Here is a 12,370-nt window from a genome sequence, read left to right as displayed (position 1 = left end):
GTCAGCCTTTGACTTTGGACACTCAGCTTAAATATCACTGCCTCAGAAAAGCCTTCCCTATGCCCAAAGCTGAAGTGTCGGTGCATTTTTTTCTGTCTGTATCATAGCCCTTATTTACATATTTTAAGTACCATTTATGATCTGCCTTCAAGACTACAAGCCCCTTGAGCACATGGGTCCTGGCTGTATTTTCAGGGCACAGGACAGGGGTTGGCATATTTTAGGGTCTTCGTAGAAGTCCATGGAATTCACTGATGAGCAATCAAATATAAAGTTGTCATTGGCGTAGGAAGGTGGAGCTCATTTCAGCACTTTACGTGGCTCACTCAGTCCTCAAAACAAACACAAGGATTTCTATCGCTTTATACCTGGGGAAGTTGGGTTGAGAAGCTGAGCAATTTACCCAGTGTAATACACCTGGAAAACTTTGTTAGGGATGTGACATAAACAAAAGACTATTTGATTCCAAATTTGCAGCTTTACCTTTTTGGCGACTCCCAAATCTCAACACCTTGCATTTCTAACAGATAGAAATTCCCGCTAGACTCTGAGTTGTCGTTTGAGAATCATCTGCAAATGTGTCATAGAGAGACTCTATCATTTTCTCTGGATGAGGGATCTTTGGGGACATCTAGACCCAGAATGAGTCTAAGCAGACATCCTAGTAGACATAGCAGAGGTTTGTCATGGTGGAATGCACTGTGAAAGAAATTACTGAGGTGGGACCAAAGGACATTGCCAGCCTTCAGGAGAAACACATCCCTGAGAAGTGCAGAATGGCAAAGAGCCATCGTGAGTGTTTCGTATGCAAGCAGCTGATGTAGGTGGGATGCTGAGGTGTGTGTGTGTGTTTGTGTGTGTGTGTATAACAGCCTCTCTTCGGAACAATGCAGAAAGTGAAAAGATAATAAGCTCACAAAAATTGACATGTGAATCTATAGCTGGCTATTGGAGAGCATCGCAAAATCTGAATAAACTCTTTACAGAAGAAAAGAAAAACTATAATGTAACAAAATGACAACATATAATAGGAATTGAAAGACTTATTTGAAGTGTGATCGTGTAAAACACCCTGCTGTCAAAGACTTGAGTTTTTTGTGTTCTTCAAGTTTATTGGATCTTTATGTAGACTTTCACATGGAAGAATGGAAACAGAGCCAAGTGAAGCTCTTTTATCCCCTTCTGAGAGAGCCTGCATTCATCCTTTTCATCATCAGTCACAGGAGAATAAAAGCCATGTGATATTAAAATAAGGAAAGTGAAAACAGCACCTTTAATGCTTGGAAAGGAGGCATCAGACGATGTTAGAAGTTACACGTGTGGACATGTCAGGTTCTGAAGTTTAGGAACAAGTACATGCAGACATGAAACCCCACTGCTTTGTGTTGGAAGTAGATGCATTTTTCCCGTTTTTTCCCCTCTACTCAGAACATTGGTCACCCCAAAATACTTATCAACATCTACCAGTGGTTTTAATACTGCTCAAATTGAGGTGAGACTTATAACTACTTTATATTGTAAAAATATGCCACATAACCAGCATGTCAGTTCTCTTAACTCCAAAGATTATAACTGGGGAGTTTGTAACCTATGTAAAAGACTCAAACAATTATCTTGCTATTCCAAAACTATTTTATCTTACAATAACTTTAGACTGACAAAACCTTTCAAAGCTGGCATAGTAATTCACTACATTCTTCCTTGAATGTTGCCATTTTATTTAAAATAAAGATACAATTATCAAAACTAGGAGGCTAACATTGATAAAAATTGATCATAGAAGTATGAACTACAGACCTTAGTCAAGTCTCACCAATTTCCCATTCGTGTCTCTTTTTAATACAAGAACCCAGTCTAAGGTGCCTTTCTGTGTTTCATTGCCATTTCCCTTCGTCTCCTCTGATCTGTTGGAAAGGTTTTGCTCCCCAACATGGCAAACACCTCAAGCTTTTCACCTGCTTCATATCTATTGGTAGCACTCCACTGGTGCCAACGTAAAAGTCAAAATGACAGCATGTTCAGGTACCTTATTACCTCACTTTGAGCACTGCTAGTCTCACGCACCACGACTTGTTGGCCCTCCATCTGGAGGCTGTACACGTCAGCCATGGATCCTCTCTTGTGCCATGTACAAGAGGCCCCAAGGAGAACACTCTTAGCTGAAAGACTCCTCAACTTATAACAAGGATTTGCTTGTACTTGATGCCAACTGTGACTATATGAAGTGAATCACAGCTCTTTTCTTCATGAGGTGCCCTCTCTAGAATGGGAGAGGCAGATAGACAGACAGACAGACAGATGACAGGCTGTGCTTCTACTCATGCATTAGCTTAGAGAAGGACCATAATATAAATTGGTGCCCAATCAGAAATGGACCAGCTAGGAAAAGGTTTACTTTCCAGATGGCGAACAGGCTGATGTGCACGAAGCAGCTGACGGGGGAGGGGGGGGTGTCTGAGTGGGAACAGTTAGGTAACAGGCAGGAAGAGGAGGCCCTGGTCATCAGGAATCCTGTTTCTTTTGCTTCCATATTAAGAGCTAAGGAGAGGGAGGGTCCCTTTGCATCCTATCGGTTTTTTAGGTTCACTATGGGCATGGCCTCCTCTAAGAAGCCTTCCCTAATGGCTTTCCTTCCTTAGCTACTCCCTGACTACGCTGTGTCACAGGAAGAAGTCGCCTTCAAGGTCATTGAGAAGCTGGATTGTACTTTAAGCTGGATCATCGCTATAACCTGACAGCCTCTTTGTAGAAAGAAGGGCTGTTCTCCACTCAGGTCCAGTGCCAGAGCAATGCTGAGCCCCCGTAGCCTGGTCACTGTGGCTTTAAGGTGGCCAGACAGAGTAGGAGGATGAAGTGCTCCTCCTCAGTAGTTCCTCTGGAGTCAGCAGCACACGGACGTGCCGGGCATATGGTCCATGCCAAGCTGAGTGCTGGGAAGTTGCTGGATACTGGACTTCAGGTGCAGATTTTTGAGATCTGAAGAGGCTTCAACACCTTCCACCAAATACTTATTTTAACTATACGTAACAGTTGAGTGTGCTTTGGTAATAGATTTTCCAATTGCTGTCTTCTTTTCCTTTCTCTCCTGTCTCTTAATCCTCTGATCACTAGTGATTCTTAGGCAGTGACATTGTGATGCAGATGCGGAGAAAAAGGGTTCTCTCTAAAACTGTGCAGTTTTCCCTTGGCTGCACTTATGGCCAAGTTTTCTGCCTGGCTTCTAGGGTGACCAAACGCCTTGGTATTAGGCAATGGGTGGGCAGTCTGGAATTGAGTCGGGTGTCCCAGAAGGATTGCATACAGAGGGCAGGGATGGGGGAGCTGTGAGAGGGACAAGCATCTTCTGAAACAATTTGTCCTCCTTGTCCTTCCCTCTCTCAGGATGGAAAGCTGGTGAGGAGTCTTCACTGTCCTTTACCCTTAGTTTTGATGGAAATCGTCAAAGCAGCCATTCTCCTGGAGTAGAGCAGTTGATTACAGCTGCTGCAGCTTCTGGTGGGTTAAAACTCATGCATTTCCACATACCTTGCTGCTTTACACCAGATTTAGTGTTTTAAAATCCTCCCTGCAGTCCGGGCACAGGCCTTTTTCTTTCAAAGGGCCTGACAGGCTAGAGGGGAAGATAACAGCCCCCTGCCATCCGCCTCCACCAAACTCCCCTTTAACACTGAAGCGAGGCTCTGAGCAGAAGCTCTGGGCTTATTTTCCAGTGTCTGGTATCTGGTATCTCTGTACTGCCTTTGTGTCAGACTCTCCCCAGCACATTGCCTTGTTGTCCTTGAGGGAGGAAGCCAGCGAGCCTCTAGCTTCCTTTGTAACTTCCCAGTTCCTCTGCCCACAGCCTCTGTACATCTGCTCACCCACCCCAAAGACTTGTTTTAAAGTCCTAAACACAGGATTGAGTCTCTCATTTTCGAATGAAAACATACATTTGGGTTTGTGTCCATTATATGGGTACAAACAATTGAATTCTAAGGACCTCTACAAAGGTAGCAACTTTTGGGGTGAGGATCAGCAGAGACTCACCCTAAGAAGCCCTCACTGGACAAAAATCAGTAACTTAACTAAACACAAGTGCTGTCTCAAGAACATCTTTTCCCCTTAGAAAAATCAGTTTGTTGAGCTGTTAGGAGTTCACATCCTCATTGCCCTTCTCTGACGCTGTGTAGCCCTGCCTGGTCAGAGTGGTTTTTACTTTTTCCGTTCTTATCTGTCAAATGGGAACAGAAAGTGAGGTGAACTTCACTGGGATGTGAGGATTGAGTGAGATACAGTTTACTGCAAAGCCATACTAGCTAGTATTAATAGCCCAAATAGGCAGGTTGCCTCATTCTCAAGGTGTCTTTGCTTTCCAAGCCTCTGCTGGGATTGAGTGGCCAGGGACAGGGTCCAACTGCTTGGCCCAGCAGCTGTCCAGGCCCGGACACAGGTGTGGCCCTGACCACAGTGAGGGCGTGGCGAGCCTAGGTCTGGGCAGGCCCAGCGCTCACGAGGGCGGGGAGCTGGCCTCGGTCCCGAGCACGGCTAAGGGCGTCTGGGCCGTCCCGCGGTGTCGGGCCCCCGCTGTGGTCGCGGACCTAGCGCGGGGACCGGTCACGCGCCGCGTCACCGGAGCCGTGGGCCGGAGCTGGTCCAGGAGGCGGCGGGGGCGCAACACCGCCGGCCCGCCACGCCCAGGCCCTCATCAAGTGACCAGTATCCCTTCCAGGAGAACACGGTCCTTCAGAGGGAAGCGCGCTCCAGGCTGCAGCCCCGGCGCCAAGCCGCCGTCATCTCCTTCCTGTGCCGGGTGATCTGTCGCCTCACCCACCCGGAAAAACATAGTCCGCCCCTCATGTCCTTGTGGAATAGCGCTAGCTGTTCAGAAGGCGCGGCTCTCTCTGACTGTTCCCTTGTCTTGCCCATGACAAACCCTTCAGGACCCACCGAGAGCAGAAATATACCCTAAAAGGAGAGCTCGAGAGAGAAGAAAGAGAGGAAGCCGAGAGGAAGGGAGAGGCGAGGCCGGCGGAGGGACACCAAGACGTCCTCGCAGTGCGCACGCGCACCGCGAAGAACGAGTTCCGGTCTGGCCGAGGCCTGACTCCTAAAAATAGCCCCGGTGTGGGGATCCGTGCGCGGATGTCCCGGCGAGTCCCGGGCTGAAGGAGGCGGCTCCGGGCGGCGCGGAGTGCTGTGGCGGGCCGGGCCGGGGCTGCGGCGTATGCGCGCCCGCCGGCTGTAGCGGAGACTCGGTGAGAGGCCGCGGGTGGCGGAGATGTGGCGGCGGCTGGGAAGGGGGTCGGGCCGTGCTGGGAGCGGGGGGACGCTGCAACGGAGAGGGGGGGCGGCGAGGCCGAGGAGGGGTACCCGCGGGGCTCCTGGGACCGGGGAGAGGCTGGGCGCCGGGCGGCGGGGCCCTCGGGAAAACGGAGGGGCGCGGCCCCATGCTGTGGGGGCGGGGTGCCTCGGGGCGAGCCCGGGGGGCGGCGGGCGCGGCGGCGGGGGCCCGCCGGAGCCGTCGTGAGTCTCCTCCCTGGGCGCGCCACCTCTGGGGCCCCCCGCCGCGCCGCCCCGCTCCTCCCTGAAAGTTGACGGAGTTCCCAGGGGGCTGCGGAGCCACTCGGTCCGTTCCTCCAGCATCGCGAACCTCGGGGTCTCCCCGTTCGGTAGACAGTCAGTACGGGGGGCGTCCGGCCCTGTGGTCGCACTTAAAGTTCCCCTGCTTCTGCTTCGTGGGGAAGGTTGGTTCGCTGGGGCGGGAGGTAGGGGTCTGAACTCTGCCGCGGTGATGTCGGTGGTAGGGTGTGTGTCCGGGGCTGGCCCGGGCGGTGGCCGGGTTCGAGCACCTGCGGGTGCGGGGAAAGAGGACTAGGGGCTGCTGAAGGGACCCGCTCCTTGCAATTGGGTAGATCCCGCCGCACAGGGGGCGCAGGGTGTGATGGAAACTTTGCTTTTGGGTTCGATGTCATCTGTTTTTTGGACAGTTGAGGATTAAAGATCTGTGATATTGCAGGCAAGTTTGGGAAAGGTGAGCATTTCTGAATTAGCATTTCCTCCCTCTCCCTGGGAAAGTTTAACTATCAAATTCTTGCTCGCTCGGATCTTAAATAGGTCCCTGAGCTCTGAAGCTCCTGTCATCGTGATCCAGAAGGGAACTGAGTGTAGACTGAATACACCATCGTCTTAACCTGTGTGTTAGTTTACTGTGAAATTGGGATTCCAGAAATTGAAATTAGAAAGACCTGCTGTGAACTGTTGACAACTGTATACATATTTTAAAAACTAATATTGTATAACAGTTTTCAGATTTGTAGCGCAGCACATTGTGTTTCTTTTATGTCTTTCTTGTAACATCCACTACTGTATGACAGTGAGGTTCCCTAAAGCAGTAATTAGGTGTATATTACACAAGAGTACTTTCCCTTTAAGAATCCAGCTGCGTTGTTTTGGCAACTGCTAAGTAGTCTAGTTGTCAGTTTTAAAATCTATGTTACCTTGGCAGTACTTGGACAGTCTGAGGAAAAGGTAAACAAAGTAGTGTTTTGTTTTTTTTTTTAAAACATACTAAAATGACACTTCTTTTCCTGTAAATTTAGGAAATGAGGATGAAGTAACTGTTAATGCCATTATGATATTTGTATTGGTTTTTTTATATGTTTTTGGACAGCTCTGCCTTTTTTTTTAATGGCAACTTTTAGGGAGACATTCTCCCTTAAAGATGATTTATAGTAAATGTAGTATAATATTATATAAATAGAATGTTTACTGGGACACATCTGTGTGTTGTCTAAGACAGTAACTTAAGTATTTGTTGTTGCTTCATTGAGTTGGAATTACTTTTACTTTAATTATTGCTGCAAAAGTTGAGAGGATAATGTTAAAATCGTGAAAGCACTTTGAAAAGCTAAAACTGGCTATTGCACGCTTACACACTACATGGTAATAATTCTTGTTGTGAGAAAGTTTCCAAAGATATTTATGTGTTAAAACAGTCAATGTTTGTGAAGAATGGTGACTTCTAAATTCAACTGTACTTCCCTATTTCCTTCAATTCATACTGTTGCTACACAAGATCATAGTCTTTCATGAAGGTAAATTGCACTTGGCTCACCCTCTAAGATTTTAAATTGAAGAACTAGAGACTGACCAAAGAAAGGGATAGCTTTCTGAGGCTTAAAAATGATTGTAATGTCAGTATTTGAATTATGGTTTGAGAACAATTTAATTCTCTATATGGTTTTTATGTTTTCACTACAGGGAAATGACAAAGGGTTTTTGGTTTTGTGTTTGTTTTTCTTTATTTTGGTTTTTGTAAATGTAATTGGAAATAAAGTTTTTTAAATGTTGAGTTGTTTCAGATGCTGATTCTGTTTTTTTTTTTTTCTCTCTTTTCATTGCAGCTTTATATTTGAAGGTGAAGTTTGCTAGTGTAGTTAAATCTTAGTAGGTTATCTTATGATTTAGGAGGGGTCCACAGTCAGATTTGTTTTGGGGAAGTAGCATGCTTGTCAGTCTGTTCGGAAAACCCTCAGTTTTCTCTTGCATCTTTTAGTTTGATAAGAAGAGGATTTCATTCTAACCCTCGTGGATGAAATCATGGATTTTCTGAGGCACTTAAATTTCAAACATTGTTTCTTATATCACACTCCCCCTTTAAAGATAAGCTCAAGGTTCCTAGGAATGTTACAAAGTCTAGTGCTAAGCTTTTTAGTACTGAAGGGATAACGAGAATACTGCTTTGTGGGTTGAAAATGATTACTATTGCCTTTTCCCAAGAGTAAAAAGATCTGTAAATGTGGTCTCTATAGATTGAGACATGATTTCATTTCCAGTTTAAGTAGTTAAGGAAGAGTAAATAGGGAAATTGAATGAATGTTTAAGATAATCTCATGAAAGGATTCTGATTTGCAAACCTTGAAGAAAGGCTGTTTGATTTTTTTAAAAGTCAGTTCTTGATTTAGATGCTAACTTTACTACTAACAAAATTAATGAAATAACATCAATAAAATGGCAAAAAGAACTGTGCCACCTGTCCCGTGGCAGTAGAATTTAAATGAGGCGAGTTCATAGATCTCTGCTTGAGCCTTGATGCACAAGAATGCATGCTACCCAGTCTCCTTCCTTCCTGCTTCCATGGATCTTTTTCGGTGGCCGTTTTGTATGTAAGCTAGTGTGAGAAAGCTCTGTGATACAAAGGACTTGGTACAGGAAAACCTCATGTATGTATTTTGAAAAAATATCCCAGTGCCAGTGTCAGTTCACGCTCAGATCATCGTACAATGTTCACTGGATTAGTTTACTTTAGGTTTTGATCTGCAATTGTGACTTCTAGTCTTGCTCTCCCCTAATTTTGTTTAGAATTAGATTTGAATATAAGTAATTTTCCAATTCTTCAGTGAATTAAGTCTTGTATTAGTTATCAGAGCTCTTTTCAAGATGTAGTCTTTAACATTTGAAATCAGAAAAAAAGTATTTAACTTTTCTGAAATAAACATACTTGAAAAGCTTTTCATTAGTAAGTAATCTATAATTTTTTCATATTTCATTTGCCTGGTCTGTGAGGCTAAATGACTTCATCTGTATTTATTTTATCTGTGTACCAATGATAAGTGTGCCCTCTACCAGTTTACTACAATTAAACAGTGTAAGCTCATTGTTAATTAGAAAGTATTACATTACAGCATAGGATCTGTACTGGCATTAATTTAATAAATATTTTATATTAATTTTTATAGATTTTAACAATATTTGTATTAACTGAACCTAATTGATAAATGTCACATTTAATTCTAATGTGGGTTGTCTTAATAGTAACCAAAGGTAATATCATACATAACTAAGTTTAAAACATTGGATTGTGTGGGTGGAATGGAATACCATTATTTATATAATGTTGTATGTAAGTAATTTACTAAAACTAGTTAACACTGATGGTGCAGAAACCCGAGGGCACTTTCTTTTTCTTTTTTTCCTTAAATATTTATTATTTTAGGTATTTGCATACATGTTTGTATATATACCACATATGTGCCTGATAACTCTGACAAGGGCACTTTTCTAACATAGAGGAAAATCAGACATAATTGCCTTGCTAGCAAATACCGGTTAAGGCATATCTTTTCTTACATGGATCAAACCCAGGGTATCACTAATGTGAGTCAGGTGCTCTGTACCACAGCCACATCCAGCCTTCAAAGCAAGCACATCTTTTCATGGCTGTTTTGAATTAATGCTAGTTTTATTCTCTAAGCAGAAATACAGACTTTGTGGATAAAAAAAATCGGTAAAAGTTTTATGCTCTGAGAAATGTTTTCAGTAATGAATGGTGTTTGGTCCTTTTTCCTTCTTGTTTTGTGACCAGCAGTGTGCATATGCAGTTTTGACTTGGGTTTTGTTTTTGATGTGACTCTTTGAGCAAAGAACTACTTTCTGTTTGCCCTCTTAAGATAACTTGTAATGTGGGCTTACTAAAACAAGTTACTCTGTCTGGCATTGCATAATGCCGTGTTTGCCTGTCTCACCTTTGGTCCATACTCCCAGAAGTTTATCTACTATGTAAGATTGGAATGTATTCCTAAAATTCAGACCAATGTACCAGTTCTCTCTTTAAAAATATTTTACGTGTACTTTGGCTGCATATGTATGTATACCACATGTGTCCTCAGAGGTTGAAGAGGGTGTTGGATCCTCTGGAATTGGTGTTAAGGATGGTTGTAGGCCACCATGTGAATGCTGGGGATAGGACAGGTCCTCTCTGCAAGAGCAGTAAGTACATTGAATAACAGAGCTCTCTCCACACCTGTATGCCAGTTGTTTTAAAAACCAAAACCAAACAAAAACTTTGAAGGTGTGTGAAAGATCAGTAGAGGGGCTGTAAGGCAAGCTTAAGAGATTGCCCACTAAAATCAGACTAAGTGAAAATAAGCAGTCTACTTAGTGTTCTTTGAGAAGTCCTCTATATGTGTGAGGCTCATTCATTGTGTAAAGTACGAATCATAACATCCACTCCGTAGAGTTTTTTGAGATGATTTAGTAAGATATGTGAGTATAGTAGACTGATTTTATAGCATGCAGTAATTTACCCGGCACTGTTATTTTTCTGCTGCTGTGGCTGTAGTTATTAGTCAATGGCTTACCTAATAAGATCCTTCCATTTCAGACTTTCCAGATATACCTTAGCCATTAACCTTTGGTTTCTCTGCCTTATCCTAGACCAGCTGTGTGCTCTTCACTGAAATAGCCATGTGTTTTCAAGATGATGACTCCCTACTTTTTAACTTTCTAGCTTAGAATTCTCCTGAGCTTGCTGTCTACTTAGACATCCATTTAGAATCTCAGACATAATACAACTGAAGTAGAGCCAGATTTTCCTCTCTGTTTTTCCTTATTCCTCTCTTCCTTTTCTTCCTCCTCCTCTTTCTTCCACCATCTTGTATTTCTAGTGATCTTCCCTACCTTAGTACCTTATTTCATTCAAGCCAGAGAATGTTTCATTCTCAAATCTAATTCACTTACCTGCAAGTCTTGTTCTTCACGATCTTCAGCACATCTTTTAGTTCCTATTGTTTCTTCATTCTAAGTTACTGTCTTTTATGTAATTTATTCCAGTAGCCTCCTGTGAGCTCTCCCACCACCCTCAAACCTGCTCCCTCACTTTTGAGACAAACCTAGGCTGGTCTTGAACTTGCCATGTAGCTGAGGATGACCTTGAGTTCCTGATCCTCCAGCTTTCATCCCTCAAGTGCTTGTAACTCAAGGCAGGAATTGGAGGCAGGAACTGAAGTAGAAGCCATGGAGGAATGCTGCTTACTGGCTTGCTGTCCATGGCTTGCTCAGCCTGCTTTTGTTTGCTCATCTTTTTGTTTTTTTGAGACATGGTTTCTCTGTATAACAGCCCTGGGTTTCCTGGAGTTTGATCTGCAAACCAGGCTCACAGAGATCCTCCTGCCTCTGCTTCCTGAGTGCTGGGATAGAAGGCATATGCCACTACTTCCTGGCCCAGCCTTCTTTCTTTCCTTTTTTAAATGTCTGTCTGTCTGTCTATGATAGGAATGCTTTGTGTGCTCATCTACCTGCATGCCAGGAGAGGGCATTAGATCCCTTTATAGATCTTCATGAGCCACCATGTAGTTGCTGGGAATTGAACTTAGGACCTCTAAAAGAACAGCCAGTGCTCTTAACTGTAGAACCATCTCACCAGCCAGCTCTCCCCCTGACCCTTAGACAACATTGTCCTTTCTTAGACAACATTGGAACTCAGTGGCACCACCTGTAGTAGGCTGGGCTCTCCAAGTAATCAAGAAAATACTTCACAGATTTACCCATAGGAAAATCTGATGGAGGCAATTTCTCAATTAATTCTTTTCAGTGTCAAATTGACTATCCCCCTCACAAAAATATCCAATGAAGACACTTACACATGGATTATTTCCTTTAAAAATTTGTGTAGTGTGATTTGTTCAATTATCTCTATATTTGTGATCTTTCTCCATTGTCTGACTATGAGCTCCACAAAGGCAGATCAGGCTTGTCAGTCATTAACAGTACACTGCCTGCACTTGGAAGATGTTGACATTTTGGAATGAGTGTTTCTGTATCTTTGTTAACTTTTTTTTTCCTCCAGTGATTGAAATACTTCCTTGTTCATAGACTTACTGAACTACTTACTTATCCTTTAAGTACTACCTCAAATGTTATCTCATCTGTGACTCCAGTTTTAATCTCTCTTGATGAATTTTCTCTCCTGTTCTTGTATGCTTTCCAAAGCCCTGGATACATACATTATTTGCAGAATAAATCTCATTTTGGGGTATTGTAACTGATGCCACTCTCTCCTGCTAGATCAGGAACCAGGTCACTTATGGTCTGGATCCACCATCCTATTGATAAGGAGTAAATTCTGAGGGAATGATGAAGTGGAATTTGGTTGCCCTAATCAACTGAAATAATCAACAACCTATTTTCTCAACTAAGATTAAAAACAATTTCTTTCTAGATCATAAACCCTAACATGCATTTTCTGTAAGAATTAGCATATTTTCATCAGCATTGTAAAGGAATTTGAGAATTCTTGGGGATTAGTGGCATTTCCTGGGAGTCAGTTTGCCTTCTCATAGGGTGATGGTAGCCCTGCTATCTAAAGACTGTATTATTTTGAAATGATGATCTTATTGTTCTTTACTAACAAACATTATTCCTCTACTCCCCTTCATTTTATCCAGCTAATTTCACATGCTGTTTTAGAAAGGCTCCAATTTAACACAGCGTTCAAGAAACATACTGCCAGTTCACCTGTATTGTTAAAGAAAAATTTGAAACTTGTGGCCAACTGTAGGAACCTCTGATCATTTGTAGTAGTGAAAATCATTCCACATGATGAACACTTGAC

At 43.3% G+C, this 12,370-nt stretch overlaps 1 protein-coding gene across 18 annotated transcripts in view; it reads left to right on the top strand.

Moving 5' to 3' along the window:
- The first annotated feature begins 5,117 nt into the window (after nucleotides 1–5,117).
- Nucleotides 5,118–12,370, top strand: part of Mef2a (myocyte enhancer factor 2a) — a 133,993-nt gene continuing 126,740 nt past the window's right edge. For 16 of the 18 annotated variants that reach the window (NM_001437578.1, XM_087566305.1, NM_001437581.1 and 13 more), the window contains 1 exon segment: nucleotides 5,118–5,234. The gene's annotated coding sequence lies outside the window, so the exon portion shown is untranslated. 18 annotated transcript variants of the gene reach the window in all.

Source organism: Rattus norvegicus, chromosome 1 (genome assembly GCF_021556685.1).
Source record: "Rattus norvegicus strain SHRSP/BbbUtx chromosome 1, alternate assembly SHRSP_T2T, whole genome shotgun sequence".
Classification (NCBI taxonomy): domain Eukaryota; kingdom Metazoa; phylum Chordata; class Mammalia; order Rodentia; family Muridae; genus Rattus; species Rattus norvegicus.
Note: the sequence above shows the minus strand (reverse complement) of the source record. Positions and strands in the feature narration are given on the sequence as shown.